The sequence below is a fragment of the Canis aureus genome, chromosome 28, assembly GCF_053574225.1.
Source record: "Canis aureus isolate CA01 chromosome 28, VMU_Caureus_v.1.0, whole genome shotgun sequence".
Lineage (NCBI taxonomy): Eukaryota > Metazoa > Chordata > Mammalia > Carnivora > Canidae > Canis > Canis aureus.
The window spans coordinates 39,067,193-39,073,241 of NC_135638.1; positions in this window are offsets into that span (position 1 = coordinate 39,067,193).

The following is a 6,049-nucleotide window of genomic DNA, read 5'->3' on the forward strand; positions in this document are numbered from 1 at the left end:
TTTACAAGTATAATGATTCATTTAGTGATAACAAGGAAACAACAATAAGTTTAACTTTATGGCAGCCTGGTGTAATCAATATGACTGCTTACAGTATCCTAGCCTATACACTAATGAATTTTTATGATTTTTATGGCATATGGTATTACAGTCATAGTCACAATATGACATTGAAACATTAATTAGTGTTATTGTTTTTGTTTCAACCATCATGGCATTATGGCATGAAGAGCTATCTCATTGGGGATTTCATTTACAGTTCCTTAATGTCTAGTGATGTTGAGTGTTTTTCATGTACCTGCTGACATTTTGTATATTTTCTTTGGTGAAATATATATTCAGGTCCTTTACTTATTTTTTTTTTAATCCGGCTATTTGTTTTTTGCTACTGAGTTGTATTTGTTCTTTATATGTTTTGGATATTAAACCTTTATCAGATATACAGTTTGCAAATATTTTTTTCCTATTCCATAGGTTGTCTTTTTACTTTTTTTGATGGTTTCTTTGCTGTGCAGAAGCTTTTTATTTTTTTTTTATTTTTTTTTTGGGGGGGGTTATTTATCCTGATTTTATTTTTATTTTTTTTAATTTATTTTTTATTGGTGTTCAATTTACTAACATACAGAATAACACCCAGTGCCCGTCACCCATTCACTCCCACCCCCCGCCCTCCTCCCCTTCTACCACCCCTAGTTCGTTTCCCAGAGTTAGCAGTCTTTACGTTCTGTCTCCCTTTCTGATATTTCCCACACATTTCTTCTCCCTTCCCTTATATTCCCTTTCACTATTATTTATATTCCCCAAATGAATGAGAACATATAATGTTTGTCCTTCTCCGACTGACTTACTTCACTCAGCATAATACCCTCCAGTTCCATCCACGTTGAAGCAAATGGTGGGTATTTGTCATTTCTAATAGCTGAGTAATATTCCATTGTATACATAAACCACATCTTCTTTATCCATTCATCTTTCGTTGGACACCGAGGCTCCTTCCACAGTTTGGCTATCGTGGCCATTGCTGCTAGAAACATCGGGGTGCAGGTGTCCCGGCGTTTCATTGCATTTGTATCTTTGGGGTAAATCCCCAACAGTGCAATTGCTGGGTCGTAGGGCAGGTATATTTTTAACTGTTTGAGGAACCTCCACACAGTTTTCCAGAGTGGCTGCACCAGTTCACAGTCCCACCAACAGTGTAAGAGGGTTCCCTTTTCTCCGCATCCTCTCCAACATTTGTGGTTTCCTGCCTTGTTAATTTTCCCCATTCTCACTGGTGTGAGGTGGTATCTCATTGTAGTTTTGATTTGTATTTCCCTGATGGCAAGTGATGCAGAGCATTTTCTCATATGCATGTTGGCCAGGTCTATATCTTCCTCTGTGAGATTTCTGTTCATGTCTTTTGCCCATTTCATGATTGGATTGTTTGTTTCTTTGGTGTTGAGTTTAATAAGTTCTTTATAGATCTTGGAAACTAGCCCTTTATCTGATATGTCATTTGCAAATATCTTCTCCCATTCTGTAGGTTGTCTTTGAGTTTTGTTGACTGTATCCTTTGCTGTGCAAAAGCTTCTTATCTTGATGAAGTCCCAATAGTTCATTTTTGCTTTTGTTTCTTTTGCCTTCGTGGATGTATCTTGCAAGAAGTTACTATGGCCGAGTTCAAAAAGGGTGTTGCCTGTGTTCTTCTCTAGGATTTTGATGGAATCTTGTCTCACATTTAGATCTTTCATCCATTTTGAGTTTATCTTGGTGTATGGTGAAAGAGAGTGGTCTAGTTTCATTCTTCTGCATGTGGATGTCCAATTTTCCCAGCACCATTTATTGAAGAGACTGTCTTTCTTCCAATGGATAGTCTTTCCTCCTTTATCGAATATTAGTTGCCCATAAACTTCAGGGTCCACTTCTGGATTCTCTATTCTGTTCCACTGATCTATGTGTCTGTTTTTGTGCCAGTACCACACTGTCTTGATGACCACAGCTTTGTAGTACAACCTGAAATCTGGCATTGTGATGCCCCCAGATATGGTTTTCTTTTTTAAAATTCCCCTGGCTATTCGGGGTCTTTTCTGATTCCATACAAATCTTAAAATAATTTGTTCTAACTCTCTGAAGAAAGTCCATGGTATTTTGATAGGGATTGCATTAAACGTGTAAATTGCCCTGGGTAACATTGACATTTTCACAATATTAATTCTGCCAATCCATGAGCATGGAATATTTTTCCATCTCTTTGTGTCTTCCTCAATTTCTTTCAGAAGTGTTCTATAGTTTTGAGGGTATAGATCCTTTACATCTTTGGTTAGGTTTATTCCTAGGTATCTTATGCTTTTGGGTGCAATTGTAAATGGGATTGACTCCTTAATTTCTCTTTCTTCAGTCTCATTGTTAGTGTATAGAAATGCCACTGACTTCTGGGCATTGATTTTGTATCCTGCCACGCTACCGAATTGCTGTATGAGTTCTAGCAATCTTGGGGTGGAGACTTTTGGGTTTTCTATGTAGAGTATCATGTCATCGGTGAAGAGGGAGAGTTTGACTTCTTCTTTGCCAATTTGAATGCCTTTAATGTCTTTTTGTTGTCTGATTGCTGAGGCTAGGACTTCCAGTACTATGTTGAACAGCAGTGGTGAGAGTGGACATCCCTGTCTTGTTCCTGATCTTAGGGGAAAGGCTCCTAGTGCTTCCCCATTGAGAATGATATTTGCTGTGGGCTTTTCATAGATGGCTTTTAAGATGTCGAGGAATGTTCCCTGTATCCCTACACTCTGAAGAGTTTTGATCAGGAATGGATGCTGTATTTTGTCAAATGCTTTCTCTGCATCCAATGAGAGGATCATATGGTTCTTGGTTTTTCTCTTGCTTATATGATGAATCACATTGATTGTTTTACGGGTGTTGAACCAGCCTTGTGTCCCAGGGATAAATCCTACTTGGTCATGGTGAATAATTTTCTTAATGTACTGTTGGATCTTATTGGCCAGTATCTTGTTGAGAATTTTTGCATCCATGTTCATCAGGGATATTGGTCTGTAATTCTCCTTTTTGGTGGGGTCTTTGTCTGGCTTTGGAATTAAGGTGATGCTGGCTTCATAGAACGAATTTGGAAGTACTCCATCTCTTTCTATCTTTCCAAACAGCTTTAGGAGAATAAGTATGATTTCTTCTTTAAACGTTTGATAAAATTCCCCTGGGAAGCCATCTGGCCCTGGACTCTTGTGTCTTGGGAGGTTTTTGATGACTGCTTCAATTTCCTCCCTGGTTATTGGCCTGTTCAGGTTTTCTATTTCTTCCTGTTCCAGTTTTGGTAGTTTGTGGGTTTCCAGGAATGCGTCCATTTCTTCTAGATTGCCTAATTTATTGGCGTATAGCTGTTCATAATATGTTTTTAAAATCGTTTGTATTTCCTTGGTGTTGGTAGTGATCTCTCCTTTCTCATTCATGATTTTATTAATTTGAGTCTTCTCTCTCTTCTTTTTAATAAGGCTGGCTAATGGTTTATCTATCTTATGAATTCTTTCAAAGAACCAACTCCTGGTTCTGTTGATCTGTTCCACAGTTCTTCTGGTCTCGATTTCGTTGAGTTCTGCTCGAATCTTTATTAACTCCCTTCTTCTCTTGGGTGTAGGATCTATTTGCTGTTTTTTCTCTAGCTCCTTTATGTGTAAGGTTAGCTTTTGTAATTGAGTTCTTTCCAGTTTTTGAATGGATGCTTGTATTGCGATGTATTTCCCCCTTAGGACTGCTTTTGCTGCATCCCAAAGATTTTGAACGGTTGTATCTTCATTCTCATTAGTTTCCATGAATCTTTTCAATTCTTCCTTAATTTCCTGGTTGACCCTTTTATCTTTTAGCAGGATGGTCCTTAACCTCCACATGTTTGAGGTCCTTTGAAACTTCTTGTTGTGATTTAGTTCTAATTTCAAGGCATTATGGTCCGAGAATATGCAGGGGACAATCCCAATCTTTTGGTATCGGTTCAGACCCGATTTGTGTCCCAATATGTGGTCTATTCTGGAGAAAGTTCCATGCAGAAGCTTTTTAATTTGTTGTAGTCCCATTTGTTTATTTTGTGTTTTGTTGCTTGTGCCTTAAGTGTTATATCCAAAAAATTGTTAACAAGGCCCATGTCAAGGAACTTTATTCCTATTTTTTTCTAGGAGTTTTACAGTTTTAGGTTTAACATTTAAGTCTTCAATTTATTTTGATTAATGTTTTGAGTAGAATAAGATAGATGTCCACTTTCATTTTTTTTTAAATGTGAATATCAAATTAACAAAAGTAGTACTGGGTACTACTTTGAAGAGATAATCTTGTCTCCATTGAGGGTTCTTGATTCCATTGTCAAATATTAGTTAACCATATATGCTTGAGTTTATACTGGTTTTGACAATATTGTAAATGGTATTAATATCTTTGTCTTTCAGAAAATTCATTGTTAGGGTATAGAAGTGTTACTGACTTTTTATGCTGATTTTGTATCCTACAATTTAACTGAGTTCATTGATTAGATCTAATAGGTTTTTAGGGTTGAGTGTTTAGGATTTTCTCATATAAAATCATATCATCTCCAAATAAAGACAGTTTTACTTCATACTTTCCAATTGTCATGCCTTTTACTTCTTTTTCTTACCTAATTACTCTAGCCAAGACTTCTGGTATTATACTGAATAGAAGTGGGTAGAGTGGGCACCTTTGTCTTGTTTTTGGTCATAAAAGAAATGCTTCCATCCTTTCACTGGTGAGTATGCATGATGTTAGCTGTCAGCTTGTCCTATATGTCCTTTATTATGTTGAGATATGTTATTTCTATGCCTAAATAATTAAAGAGATTTATTGTGAATTGCTGTTGAATTTTGTCAAATGCTTTTTCTGCATCTATTGAGGTGATTACATGATTCTTTGCTTTTATTCTATTAAGGTGATACATGACATTGATTGGTTTGTGTATGTTGAATGATATGTTTGCAACACAGGGATAAATCCCAATTGATCATGGTGAATGATACTTTTAATGTGCTGCTGAATTCCATGAGTCTCTTAGACTTTATTCACTCTTTTCCATTTTTTATTCTTTTTACTCCTCTGATTGCACAATTTCTAATGTCCTATAATCAGGTCACTGATTCTTTTTTTTTTTTTTTTTTTTGCATGTTCAATTCTGCTTTTGAAGAATTGAATTCTTCAGGTTAGTTATTGTATTTTTTACCTCTAAAATCTCTATTAGTTTGTCTTAATGGTCTTTATGGCTTTGTATATCTTCTTGTTTTATTCATGAAACGTTTTCCCAATTTCATTTAGTTGTCTGTGTGTTCTTATGGTTCATTGCACTACTTTAATAGAATTATCCTGACTTGTATGCCTGACAGTTCATAGATCTCCATTTCATCCCCCCCCCCCGCATTTTTTGTGATCAATTATTACAGCTATATTAGTATCCTTTAGTGGAGTCATATTTACCAGATTTTTCATAATCCTTGATTTCTTATATTGACATCTGCACATTTGAGTTAATCAGATTCCTCTTCCAGACTTTACAGATTTGTTTTGGCAGAGGCAGATCTTCAACAATGAGCTCAGTTTGGATTTCTGGATGTGTCTGCTGGTTATGTCTTTAGGTACGACTATTTGGGAGGGAGGTAACTGTTCAAACTGTGAGGCTGGGAAAGAGTGGGGGATTGTTTCACTGCTTGAGAACAGGTAGATAAGATGACTAGCTTGATTCCCCACCCAAATGAAGCTGTATGGTAGGATCTACAGTTGCCTCAACTCTTGTCAGGCTTAGTAGATGATTCATTTGTAGGTGAGGTATGAATTAGTTTTCTTGCTCTGGGAGGTCACCAAGACAGGATTCAGGGCTCATATGACTCACTGGGGACCCAAATAAGGTAAGAGTGTGCACTAAATTTCCTGGTTAAGTAAGGCCACTGGTTTTACTTTACAGATGAGGGGAGCCACAACCATGGAAAGGCTTTGCTCTGTGTTAAGTGCCACTGTACCTAAGGCTATTGAATGAGTTAAATTTTCTTGTTTGCTCTGGTTCAGTTCCCTG